Here is a 13,203-nt window from a genome sequence, read left to right on the forward strand (position 1 = left end):
GTGCCTGTGTGTTTTTAAATGGCATTTCAGAAGTTTTATGGGCAAAGAATGCGCACGATTTCAAATTTACAGTAATGGGCTGCACACCTTCTCTTCTTGTTTTTATCTACTCTAAGAAATTGTCTTCTCATTAAATTTTAGTGCCTTGACTAGTGTGTTCGCTTTTGCAGTTGGTCTTAATTCACTTCTGGCAGACGTCGTTACATTTACTGACTTCATATTATTTTCTGGGTATTATCTGTAGGCCAAGTAACCTGGGATCTTTCGCCTGTAGAGTACTACCGGGTCATGCTGGCTGCGGGTTCATGGTAAACTTTTGCTAAAGTGATTAGTTTGAATTTTAGGGAGAAATGAATAAAAAGACTAAGTAAGGTAAAAGCACAGTTAGAAATCTCGTGTGGGCATTTTATCCCAGAGACAAGCACGGATTAGGAAGGGAGGAGATTAACACCAGAAAGTAAAGCAGTGAGCATGTTTTCCCTTCTCAGTCTTAGCAGATGGCTAGGGGACATTTCCTGATCCCTAAGCAGGGTTGAACAGTTTAATTTCTTTTTACCACCTTTTACATTCCCTTTCCAGCCACTGACAGTGTTTTTGGACACAGGCATAGATAGTTTCGTAGGGGAAAAATCACTTTGGATCGATTGTTGTAGATTAGGGACCACTACAACCACTGCCTGGGTCAGGGTCCCTGTGGATGTCACACACACCAAGTCTGCAGAACTCAAAAAGAAGGCGAGGAACTGTACACCTGTATTCAGTGAAACACTCTTGAGCGCTGGTCTCTCGAGCAGTCTTGGCCAAGGCTTTCAAATATTAAGAGGCCAGCTGGAAAGCTTATCCAACCTACCTAACCATTGGGTTGTGCGTGCAGAAGAGACTAAGAGCCATTCTTTGCACATGAAGTAGGCATAGGACTCGGGCAGGCTGTAGAGTCTCTGCCCGGTCAAGAGACATTAGAGAGAAATGGCCACATCCAAGCTGCTGGACGACCCAGTGTCTGCTGGGGTTTTGTAGCAGAATTTGAGGATGGGTGGTTATGTCATGCGTTGACAGGCTGCAATCATTGACGAAAGGGCATGTCAAGACATCTGCACTTTTCTTCCTGTGTTGTACAATTCCAATATGGAGAACACAGCCAGTGACCCAAATGTAGGCAAGATTGTTTTTCTAAGAGACTCCCCCCCCCCCACTTTGTATTTTGTTTCTCATGTAGTCCCTCCTGGCCTCAAACTCACTGTCCAGCTGAGAGTGACCTTGAATTTCAAATCCTGCTCCCGCTACTGGAGTGCTGGGATTACAGGTGTTTGTCACTGTACCAGCTTTGTGAATGCCAGGGAATCAACGTCAGGGTTTGTGAACGCCTGGCAAACCCTCCGGCCACTGAGCTACCTACACGCAGAGCTCTTCAAGTTTTCTAAAAGTTGCAGCATGCATCCTCATGGTCCTTTATGATGGGAGATGTCATTCTGTATATGTTTCTCATACTGGTTAATAATAAAGCACTGTTGGCCAATAGGAAAGGAACATAGGAGGGACTAGGAAACAAGGAGGAAATAGGAAGTAGGAAGGAGGAGTCAAGATGGAGAGTCTGGAGAGAGCCGGACGCCAGCCGCCTCTGCGGTAAGAGAAGGCCATGTGAAAATACATAGATCAGCAGAAATGGGTTAATAATTAAGGCAGAGCTAGCCAATAAGAAACTAGTACCTGGTCAACAGTATAATATCAAATACAGAGTCTCTGTGTGTTATTTGGGGCTGGCGCGGCTGCCGGACAAGAGTGGCGGCGGGTGGAAAAACCGAACTCTTTAAACCTTTACTCTGAGACACTTCAACATTCAAGCTGAAAGTGCTCTGGGATGCCATCATCAGTCTATAATTAATGACCCATTGAGTCTAATGCTCATGTGGCTTTTGGTTTTTCGAGACAGGGTTTCTCAGTAGCTTTGGAGCCTGTCCTGGAACTAGCTATTGTAGACCAGGATGGCCTCGAACTCACAGAAATCGGCCTGCCTCTGCCTCACAAGTGCTGGGAGTAAAGGCGCGCGCCTCCACCACCAGGCTATGCTCTTGTGTCTCAATCCATTGTCAGTGTTCGGGTCCCAACAGTTGGCTCAGCTAAGCGCCCGAGAGAATTTCCTCCAGCCCCCTAAAGCTTCCTAGGACTCTCTTACACCTTACTGCCTTGTGTTTATCTCCTTCCAACCAGAATGCTACCTTTGCCTTTCACACTATTTCCTTTTCACAGTGCCTGGGCCTTGGGGCCTGGCCTAGGCCTCCTGGGTGCTCTCCAGCTCCCACCCTCCCACTGAACCACGCCCCCCCACCCCCCCACCCCTCAACTCAGCTGCCGCTCTGCTCTGCCATTACTTCTGGTCTTCTGGGTATCAGAGTGGTCTTTTTATTTGTTTTTGGTTTGTGTTGTTTTGCTCACCCGGAGGCACGCAAGGGCCAGCAGACTCTGCAAGTGACGTTAACTTTGCTCATGTGGGTAAGATGTCTGATTTATTCACTCCGTACTCAGTTTTTTTTTTTTTTTTTTTTTTTTTTTTTTTTCCTCTTGGTTGCAGTGAATGAGCAGTCTGTGGGGAAAGAAATTGTAAATTTTTTTTTAAATAAGGAAGTGTGTTTGACACTGATGGAAGGGAGGGAAGGAAAATTAATTCTATGAATTCAAAAAGCAGCTGCTGAATTATTTGATTTCATGTCCCCTCTTTATTGTATGTCCAAAAAGTCTTAATTTTTTTCTCTAGTAAGAATATTTTAAACAGCACACTGTCAATAAAAATTAAAAGGAAGTCCCAGGACTAAGTACTTCCACTCTAGACTCCCTTCTCAATAAAAGAAATCATTACGTAAACTCCATTATAACTAACAGAGTTGTGGGAAAATGGTCCAAGGTACTTCTGACATCATAGATGGCCTATGATAATACAATAGAACACCGAATTCTAGGCTGGTAATCACCTGGCCATAAAATACAAGTTTTGTTTTGTGTGTGTGTGTGTGTGTGTGTGTGTGTGTGTGTGTGTGTGTGTGTTTCCATAGAGACATCCTGACTTAAATGTTTTAAACCCCACCACTTGAGGGTATGTAAAAGCAAAAGCTATGACTCTTAACATTTTTCATTTGTTTTAAAGGTAGTGTAGATTCTTTCAAAAAAGAAAGAGTCCCGGGGAGCCAAAGCCAGTCTTGCCTGGTTGTTCCACATCAGCTGGCCTGGAGTAGGCCTGACGAGAGGAGACATCAGCAATTGATTCCCCTGCCTTTTGGCAAAGGAATGAGACTGTATTGACTTCATCTATGCAGACAACTGCCAGCTATTTCCTTACTTCACAGGGCGCTAATTGTGTGTAGTGAGGAAAGGCCTGATGGCTGATGTTATTTTTATGGGTCAGACGGGCATGCGTTGTGGTGAAAGTTTGACATTTTTAGGGTCCTACATTTTTGTATGTTGAGCTCATAAAAGCAGGCTTACACGATCCTTTCTCACCTGCTTTTCAGGCGGATTTTTACGTGCTGGACACCACATATCAATGACAACTAGTAGGGAAAGTTTTACTTGACAAAGGCTGTCCTGGGCCAAGCTTTGGTCCAGGTCCAAGGCCTCTTAACCAGCCCACAACACTGACCCTGTTGCCTATTGGGTCTGCACAGCTTTTTACAGGAGTCCCGTTAGCTCTCTTGAGAGGAACCTCTCCCCCACTCTCAATAGGAAGTCGAATTGTTCACGGCAACAACTGGTGGAATTGGCCTTGTTTTACCTTTAGCAATGGGTCAACAGTTGTTTCCTCCTTCCCACCCCCACCCCCCCATCCCGTACTCTGATTATAAATCCCCGACTGTTTTTATGTCTGGGCTTGAGCAAAATCTCTCCCCAAATTTGACAGTGTTGATGCCGTTGTCTTTCCCATCTTTACAAGCTCTGGGATAAATTTTTCTTTTAATAGGTTGAAGGGGCAAACAAAAATCTAGAGAAGGAGCCCGCAGAGATGGCCCGTGGACCAAATCCCTCCACTGCCTGTTTTCATATACTCTTCTTTTGAACATTTCTAAGTAGCTGGGGAGAAAAAAAAAAATCAATTGGATAATATTTAGGGGCTTGTGAACCTCAGAGGAAAATAACGCTTCACTAAATCTTTCCGGGGGGACAGAGCAACTTCCATTTGTTTCTGTCTGCTGCGCTGGCTTTGGGGCTGCAAGGACACAGTGATGAGCAGTAGGGCCGGCTGGGTCACGTGGTCTGTAATAGCGTCGGGCCCTTTGGAAAGCGCTTCCTGCCCCCTGATGGAGGGTGGGAAAGGTGACCAGGCTGGAGCCCACCATGCTCACTCAAGTTCCCTGACTTTTGACTTTGCAACTGGGTAGTGTGGCTCCCCGTGCAGCTTTACCTCGTTGCCGTGACTTTCTATGTTTGTTTATAAATATGGAAGTGCGATTGGAGACACTGAAATATCTATTTCGGCTCCAACTATGTTATGTCTCTTTATATACTACTTTCAAGAGTAGCAAAGAGAAAAGATCATGCACCATTTTATTTGTGTTTGGAATAGGTGCGTTTAACTTAGGATTCTATCAAAAGGCTTTTCGAGCATTTGTCCTCTTCAAGGACAGTTAGTATGGTGTCAGATCTTTTCGGCTTTCGTTTCTTTGGTTTTTTTTTTTTTTTTTTTTTTTTTTTTTTTTTTTTGGGACAAATTAAAAGCAAAGAGAAACTATTCCACGTGGTGCTCATCAGAATGGATTTTATCACAGAATTCTCATAGTTTATTTAAAATATTCAGATGAATGCAAAATTAATAATTAAAGAAAAATGAACGTGCTACTTCCATTAATTACTTAGATAGAAACTCACAAGTTAGCGGGTGAGCAGACAGACTGTTGCTACTCTGTCAGCTTGATCCTTACCCGGGGTCTCACCAAGTGTCTCCTTCTCCCCCTCTGCAGCCTTCTGCTTTGCCTGTAGCCTGTGCTGGCATTGGTAACAAGTCGTCTCCTTTCATGATATTTCTGTATTAGAGACCAAAAGAAATTAAAGGTGTCTGAGATCTCAGCAATGTCACCATCAAGATTTGAATGCTAGATGGTCTCAGGAGAGATTGTATTACCTTTTTTAAAAACTTCAGTTGCGTCTCTGTTTATCTGTGTGTAGGCATGTACACCTGTGTGCAGGTGCCCGCGCATTGGGTCCTCTTGGAGACTGAGTTGCAGACAGTTGGGAGTCCCCCCAGAGCAAGAGCAGCACATGGTCTTTACTGCTGAGGCATCTCTCTGCCTCTCCTTCCCGAGTTTCCTTTCAACCTTCGAGAAATTCCGTTTTCCTTGTGATTAGGGACTTTGGCATGATACCAGGAGAGCCAGCCTCTACTTTCCCCGATGTGTCCCTTCTACCTCGCCCAACACCCCCCCCCACACACACACCAGTGACCTTTTACTCTAAGCTCCTTCATCAGAGGTGGAAACCTCAGCATTATTATGTTATCTTCTCAAAGGCCCGCCATCTCTATGAGATCTCTCCTAGATACCTAGATACCCCAGCCCACAGTGATCCTTTGCTTCAAACTCCTACTTAGTGTCACATAGTTTAATACCCAATTGGTCTCTAATTACAGTAATTAGATTGTAAGCTGCTCAAAAGCAAGGATTTAGCCCAATACTAGGCCCAGAGGCAGCTTCAGTAAATGCTTGCTGAGTGATGGATTTGCGTTTCTGGATGGTTTCCAGGCAGCAGGACAAATGGGTGAATTAGCACTACCAGAGAGGCTGCTGTCCTCTTGGATTACTGAGCAAATCCACTGTCCAATGCTCCTTTTTTTCACAGAGGCCACCACTGCCAGACAGCTGGGCAGCCAAGGGAGCATGGCTTGGACTCCAGATGTTCTCCAGTTCATTTATGCCGGTTGGAAGCTGACATGTGGGATTTGGGCTTCCACGCTCTGGTTTTCACATTTGAAACCCCGGAAAGGACAACCAGGAGTGGGAACAGGGATATGCAGTGTTTGTTTCCTCTTCGGTAGCGTTCCCATGAGACAATTGAAAGAAGAGGCGACACTAGGGAAGGATTTCTGTGTTAGGTATTTATATAACTCTTTTGCTAAATCAGTCCTGAAACTGGATTGACATTTTAAGCATAGTCTCTTGAGAGGGGAAACTTAGCCGGTGAAATTGCTGGAGGTGACATGCCAATCTACATAGAAACCAAATGTGGTTTTGGAGACCACCATGGAAATAATAACTTCAGTCATTAAGTGGGGAATGAGAAGGAGAAAGAAACTGGATAAGTTTTCCAGGATTGAGAAGTTATTTTTATTATAAACTAACCGGAAGGCGACCGTAGGCTTTATTATTATTGTAACATTTCAGTTTGAATACCAGTGGCGTTATCTCTTCGTGGCGATTACTTTTGGCAACAGCAGAGCAGGCAGTTGATGTGGCAGATTATCTCGAGTCTTTGCTTTTAAGTTGCCATTTTCATAGTGCATAGAAGCTCAGTTATCTTGGCAGAGCTCAGCAAGGACCACGTGTCACAGTCCATGTCTTGATGCAGATACTCTCTTCACCAACTTGACTTCAAACAGTTGGCGCAATCTCCATGGCTGGATTCAGTGGCAGGAAATGAATGCCCTCCTCATTTGTTTCCCTGAAGACCCGGGCCGCCCCTATTCTTTACAATGGTCTGCTACTGGCACTCAAGGAGAGAGAGGTCTGGTGTATAGCCCGCGCTGGGCTCTGGGAAAGCCTGTTCAGCTTGGAAACTGTCACCAGATGGAAATCTACACTTATGCTATGAACTGGAAATTGGTTTGTGCTTCTGAATTCTGGGGGGGAGGGAGGAGTGAAGGCTGATTCTGTGATCGTCTTGTGTGCACTCTTGACCCTTAGGTAAGACAGAGAATGGAGGAAAAAAAGAGACATGGCATTGATATACTTGGTGATCGGCAGTGTTAAGTTGTCTAATTATACTGGCAAGCAGCCCAGGACACAGCTGCCAAAGGCCCCTGGATTCCACCATATCCCCAAATGCCATCTCCTTTGCCTGTGGCAGAGCCACACTCTGAACTAAGGTTTGCCTGTGGAAGCAGTAGATTGAATTGATAATGGGGGAAAGTCTGTATTGTTAACTTTTATAAGGTGGCAGTGATTTCAGGGATTTTAGAGTGTTGCCGCTTCCATCTGCTACCCATTGCTCATCCTGCTGGATTGTGTAGCATTCGCTGAACAGGATTCAAAAGGAGAACTGGGAATGTCTGTGGCATTGGCATTAATGCCTTGTTTGAGCATCTGGAGACCACAACAAGAGAACTTGCAAAAGCCCTGAGATGTTGAACAGCCATCTCCTCGATATCAGGGGGTGTGGAGAGGACCAGAACGTGGCTCCACGAAGAAGGAAAGTATGATTTGGTAGCTTCTCTCCTGACCCATGCTTTAAAAGAGCAGCACTGCAAGTATACTATAGTTCCAATTGTCAGTTTCACTAAGTCAACGAGAGAAATAGTTCACACTGGTGTCTACAGGAAGGACAGCCTATCTGCTTACCTGGCTGGCTTAGGTGAAGGGCATTTGATTTGTCTGGGTGGTAATGGGCAGAGTTAATGCAGGACGTTGAAAGTCTCTGAATTCCCCTTTCTTCTAAGAGGCTGGGTGAGATAGCTTAGAATCCATAGGAGGAGGAGGAAAGAAAGAGAGAGAAAGAAAAAGAAAGAAGGAAGGAAGGAAGAGAAAGAAAGAAAGAAAAGAGAAAGAAAGAAAGAAAGAAAAGAAAGAAAGAAAGAAAGAGAAAAAGAAAGCATCATTTTGGCATTTATCTAAATTCTCCGCGGCTCCTCCTTTTATGCCATTGAGTGTGGCTCTTCCTCCACTGGGCTGTGAAATCTGAAGTGAGCACGGTGACAGCTTCAGTGCTGGCGACCTGTTTGGAATCAAGTCATTTTAGGTTCACCTACCACAGACAGCAGTGTGTCCCACAGAATCTAGCAAAGCTCCAAATGGAGCTGCAAGGCCTCAGACTCAACCGAGGAGTAGCTGGTGATCGCGAGTATTTATTGACTGTTTATTGTGCGCCAGGCACAACTGTGGGGGCTTTATAGCTATAACTTTATACGAGCCTTGCAGCAACGTGCAGAGGTTCCTGTTCTTATCCTCATTCAAGGAATGAGGTAATCCAGGTCTACAAAGTTTAACCTGCTCAAGATCACAGAGGGGCAGAGCTGGCATTTAGGCTCCAAAGCTCCCATTTCCTATGCCATTAAACCTCCTCAGGACGATTGCCCACATAGGAAACATTGGAAAAGGATGATGGTAAACACGCTTTCCTGCCCATCCCTCCCTGCAGCACAATCCTATAACTCAGGGTTAGTTATGAAGCCAGGCTCTACTTCTCTCCGTAGACTGTGGATTTGAATGTCTTCGTGGGATGTGTGTATGTGTGTGTGTGTGGGGGGGGGTGTTGCTTTTGTTTTTAAAACATTTAACAGTGTAAACCTTGTAGAAGGAAATGAATTGCTTGCCTTGTAGAATAGAGCTCAGGGTATCTATTAGCTTAAACGTGTAACTACATCATCCTGGTCCTTCACAAAAACTAGTAACATGATTTTGGAATACTTGTCAGGAAAGATACCATTTTAGGTTCATGGATGAACGTCCCACACATTCCCATATTCTGTGATTGTTCATGGGAAGGAATAGCATATTAGTATTACTGTTATTACGAGGTAGATGCAGAGTTGGTAGATACTAGTATCAGAGGTCACGGATTTGCTGTAACACCAGTACTGTGTACCAAAAAGCTCATGGAATCCTGTGGACATATTACACATCTGGTGTATTGGGTTAACCAGATCTACTGATGTTGGCTGGGCTGACCTACACTATAGAGAGGGTTCATCTCACTGGAGTGTGATCTAGCCTGGTTCTGGTTTCAAACAGGATGACCAGAGCAAGTCAGCTTCTCCATGTCCCTCATCCTCCAATATGCTGGGCTGCTTGCTTATATTCAGTAGGCCACAGCAGAAGTATACCTGCTCTACCCTCAAGGTCTGAATAATCCAGTTAAGTCCATTCCAACCTTTTGCTTGTCACATGACTGTTAATATATCATTAGCTAAACCAAGCCACATGGCTAAGGCTTAGAGTATATATAGCTTAGTTACTTAATACAATCACCATTAATTTCCTTGGAGAAGGCAAAAGAATGGACCATGGTAATGCTGGAGAGATGGCTCTGCAGTTACGAGCAGATACTGCTCTCGCAGAGGACATGAGTCCAATTCTCAGTACCCACACTGGGTCTGCAACTCAGCTCCATTGGGCCTGACATCTGTTTGAACTCTGGAGGTACTTGCATTCCCATGTGCCTATATATATGATTAAAACAATAACAATAAGTCATTAATAAAAAGGAATGAATGCCAAGAATGATGAACAATTGAGCCATTTTTTTTCTTTCAATCTGCAGCATATTTTCACTTTGGGTGTAAAGAAACTGAGATTTCCGCAGTTAGGTGGCCTGGAGGCACAGAGGTATTAAGACGCAGGGCTGGATTTGAAAGGATGGGTTAGGATGGGTTTGCCTTCCTCAGGTTGAAAGCCTGTGCAATAAATGGAAGTTTCACAACCGGTTTTTCCTCCAACTCCATCCCAGTTATCAACAGTCTTTCCATTCCCCTTTGTACATTGCTGATCATCCCAGTTATCAACAGTCTTTCCATTCCCCTTTGTACATTGCTGATCATCCCAGTTATCAACAGTCTTTCCATTCCCCTTTGTACATTGCTGATGGAGACATCTGCCTCTTGGTAGTACGCGATGTGAGCGCTGTGAGGGAGCTCTTAGCAAGGCCTCCGAAAAAACATTATGCTGAAACATGTGCACAGAATTTTAATCACTGCCCTTCTTCATTCTGTATTTTGTATTCTTTCAGTCCCCCCCCCACCTGTGGAAGATCAGAAAAGTAATGTGTATAGAATCTGATGCCTTTTCTTTTTCTCCAATCATCCCAGCAATTCCCCAGTCCATCCACATTAGCAGTATCTATACATGAAAACGAGACCCTGTACAAATTGCTCTTTTGGAAAAAAAAAAACAATGATAGCAGCATCCTTAAGCCAGTCTGCAATGATGTTCATTTCATCTCTTCATAAAGGTGGACTTTTTTGGCTGATTGGAAGTCCAGTCTCTTTATCAGATACTCTTTGTTTTCTTCAGGTTGCCCTTGAACATTTGATCTTTATTCTTCTACCTCCCAAGAGCTGGTACTGTGGGCATATGCCATTATATTTGTCTTTCAAACACCCTTTTCTGCAAGTGTCTTTGTCTAGTTTTGCAGTATAATTTGCTTGTTGCATTCTTCTTCTTCTTCTTTTAAATTAAGCCATTTTCATGGTACATGTTCTGAAGAAAGTTGGAAATCTTTATGTACTTCTGTTTGTTGACCCTAGAGGCAAAATAGCATGAGCCTGAGCATATTAAGATACATTGCTTGCCCAAAGTGCATTTCTGAAGAAGACATCCACAATGTATCCCGTAGTGCCTGTTTGTCTCATCCTGTCCTGCACCATTGACGATATAATAGAGGCAACTGTCTGCTTCTTTTGGGGAGGACAAATTAAGTGAGCTTAGTAGACTGCTGAGGATCTATCAGGAATTTGCGAGTCTAAGGCAGTGTTGGGGATCACCTCTGAAATCCAGAGTTATTTGGAAGTGATAACTTAAAATGAAGGGATGGTGCCTGCAGAGTGAGGAGGGCAAACAAGACAGTCTGAGGAATTCAATTCTATGTCCTGATGGATATGAACATTCAGGGGAACACAACTGTGTTGTCGCGCCTGCTTATGCTAGCTTCCCGTATTGTGTGCTACTGGCCTGTGTTTCTACAGTGAGAGCAAGAGCTGCGTAAAAGCTTGAATGAATGCTCTTACTGTCTGAAGGTGGCTCAATGTGTTGTACTTGGCACTCGCTGAATGTCTGTTGGCCAAATGTACAGTAACCAACTACTGCTTCTGTTGTCTTCCTCTTGAAGAACCGGAGAGACATCCTTCACCTTAAACAACGGTGGTACGCACAAGTTGAACACGGTGGGAAGTAAATAAAATACAATCCCAACAGTTAATTGCTTCCCAAAGGGAAGCTTACTAATTATGGCGAAGAAGAAAGAACATGACTATTAAAGCAAAGACTTTTCCTATTGTAGTTCTGGTTTTGGTCTTGGTCACGTGATCTACCAGTAGTTTCTCCATGATGTGCAATCAGCATAACAAACAATATGTTATATCTGAAAATGCTTCATAATAAAGGTTCCAAAATAGGTCCAGGTGTTATGATTACATAAGAAACAAACTGCAAAATGAAGCTCCAGATAACTCAAGGATATTACATTCAAGCCAGAGCAGGGGGTGGACTTTTCCATCATATATACAACTCCAGCCCATCAAAAGATGTGGAAATTAATGAGTGATCCTCACCACAACAGAATTGTGAAAACAATCCAAGGTAATTAGTACTTTTGTTTTATGAATGAAGATTTTCACACTTAATATGTGGTTTATTAGGAACTACAAAAATTAAGTTGCTCAAGATGTACTTTAGCTGAAGAAATAATAAACACAATACTACTTGCTGTGTCAATGAAAATTTATACCCTAATTATGGAACACATAATTTACATAAGGCAGAGCTCTTCTACTTATGATACTTATCTTAATGGTTCACAAGGCAAATCGCCCCTTTCTCCCTCAAATGAAACTGGACAAGGAGCAAAAACAGCACTAACAGACAGTAAGAGAGGCCTATTTATGGCATCACGAGGACTGCCATAAATGCCTATCTTGGGCTGTAAAAAAATGAGCTCTTGACCTATCTGGGAGCCATAACAAGACCCTCTGTGAAACAAACAAAGCAATAAGTAGAATAAAATGAAAGGAAGAAAAATGATAATCAGAAAAACAAAGGACCCACTGGAAGAAGCTTCTAAAGTCATGACATTTAAAACCCAAAACGAAGGTGAATCTTAAGGATGGAGTGTGCTGCTTCTGAGGCTAGAGTGCAGAGCTGGGAGACTGGATGACTGTGGGGAAGGCAACAATGATTTATACGATGCTGGCTTGATACCCTAGATCTTAGCTACAGTTAGAAGTTCATGCCAAGCACATGAAGGTGCTTTGGAATCCACCATCAGAGTGCATAGGGATCAACAAGGACTCTGAAACGGATTAGAAAATGTCTCCGCTGAGGTTAAAATTAGCATGAATTTGACCTGCCCTTCTCAGTGACTGGATGGAAACTCTCTTTGGTTAATATCCAGAAGTGAGGGTTTCTAAAACCTTAGATCAGATTTGGAAGATAAGAGGATTTATTCAGGAATTTAGCCTTTGTTCTTAGCCTTAAATTGTTATTGGAAATATTTATGGGACAGCAGAGTGGCATGTTTTGTTTGTGATGGTTTGTACTCCTTATTTATAAATGGAATGTTTGCCATGGAAGACCCTTGATCTTACATCCTCCTCCCAAAACGAATGCATTGTTAGAAACACCAGACATCTCAGTGTTTGACTTAGCACTGACACGGGATCATGTTTAGCCACACTCACCCTCTGTGTTTGCTCATTATTTATCCTGGACTTATCTCAAAAGATGGATTAAAGGAGCAAGCATGAACCTACAAGCAATCCTTAACCTCAAATATTTGATCTATGTCATCACATTCGAGTCGTTCAGAGTCTGCTTAGAAAAGGCAAACCAGGGAGTTTGGCTTTTCTTTGCCCCTGTGAAAGTCGATGCTGTTAAGATTTAGTATTAAACCAGCGTCTCCACAGGCTCAAGTCACCCAGTAGTGGCCCCTTTCTAAGTCTGCTTAAATCAACACATAAACCATTGTCCTGTGGCATAGATCTGTCCCTCTAAATTTACAAGTAAACCAGGTGCTGCTGGCCTCAAGAGAGACCTATAAATCAGGTTTTAAAAAAATGTATGATCAATTTTTGTGAGTTTTGTAAGTTCAAATGTCCATGTATGGTATTTCATTACAGTGAGACATCTCAAAATATTAGAAGCATAAATTACGGGGTCTCTCTCTCTCTGGCTTTAAGAGACCTGTCAGGTAGTTTGTTTACAAGGAGTCAACTAGTCATTGATGGGGCCAATCATCCCAATCACAACAACTGCCAAAAATTCTGTTGGCTGAGCTTATACATTCCTTACAAACATTACT

Source organism: Phodopus roborovskii, unplaced genomic scaffold (assembly GCF_943737965.1).
Source record: "Phodopus roborovskii unplaced genomic scaffold, PHOROB, whole genome shotgun sequence".
Classification (NCBI taxonomy): Eukaryota; Metazoa; Chordata; class Mammalia; order Rodentia; family Cricetidae; genus Phodopus; species Phodopus roborovskii.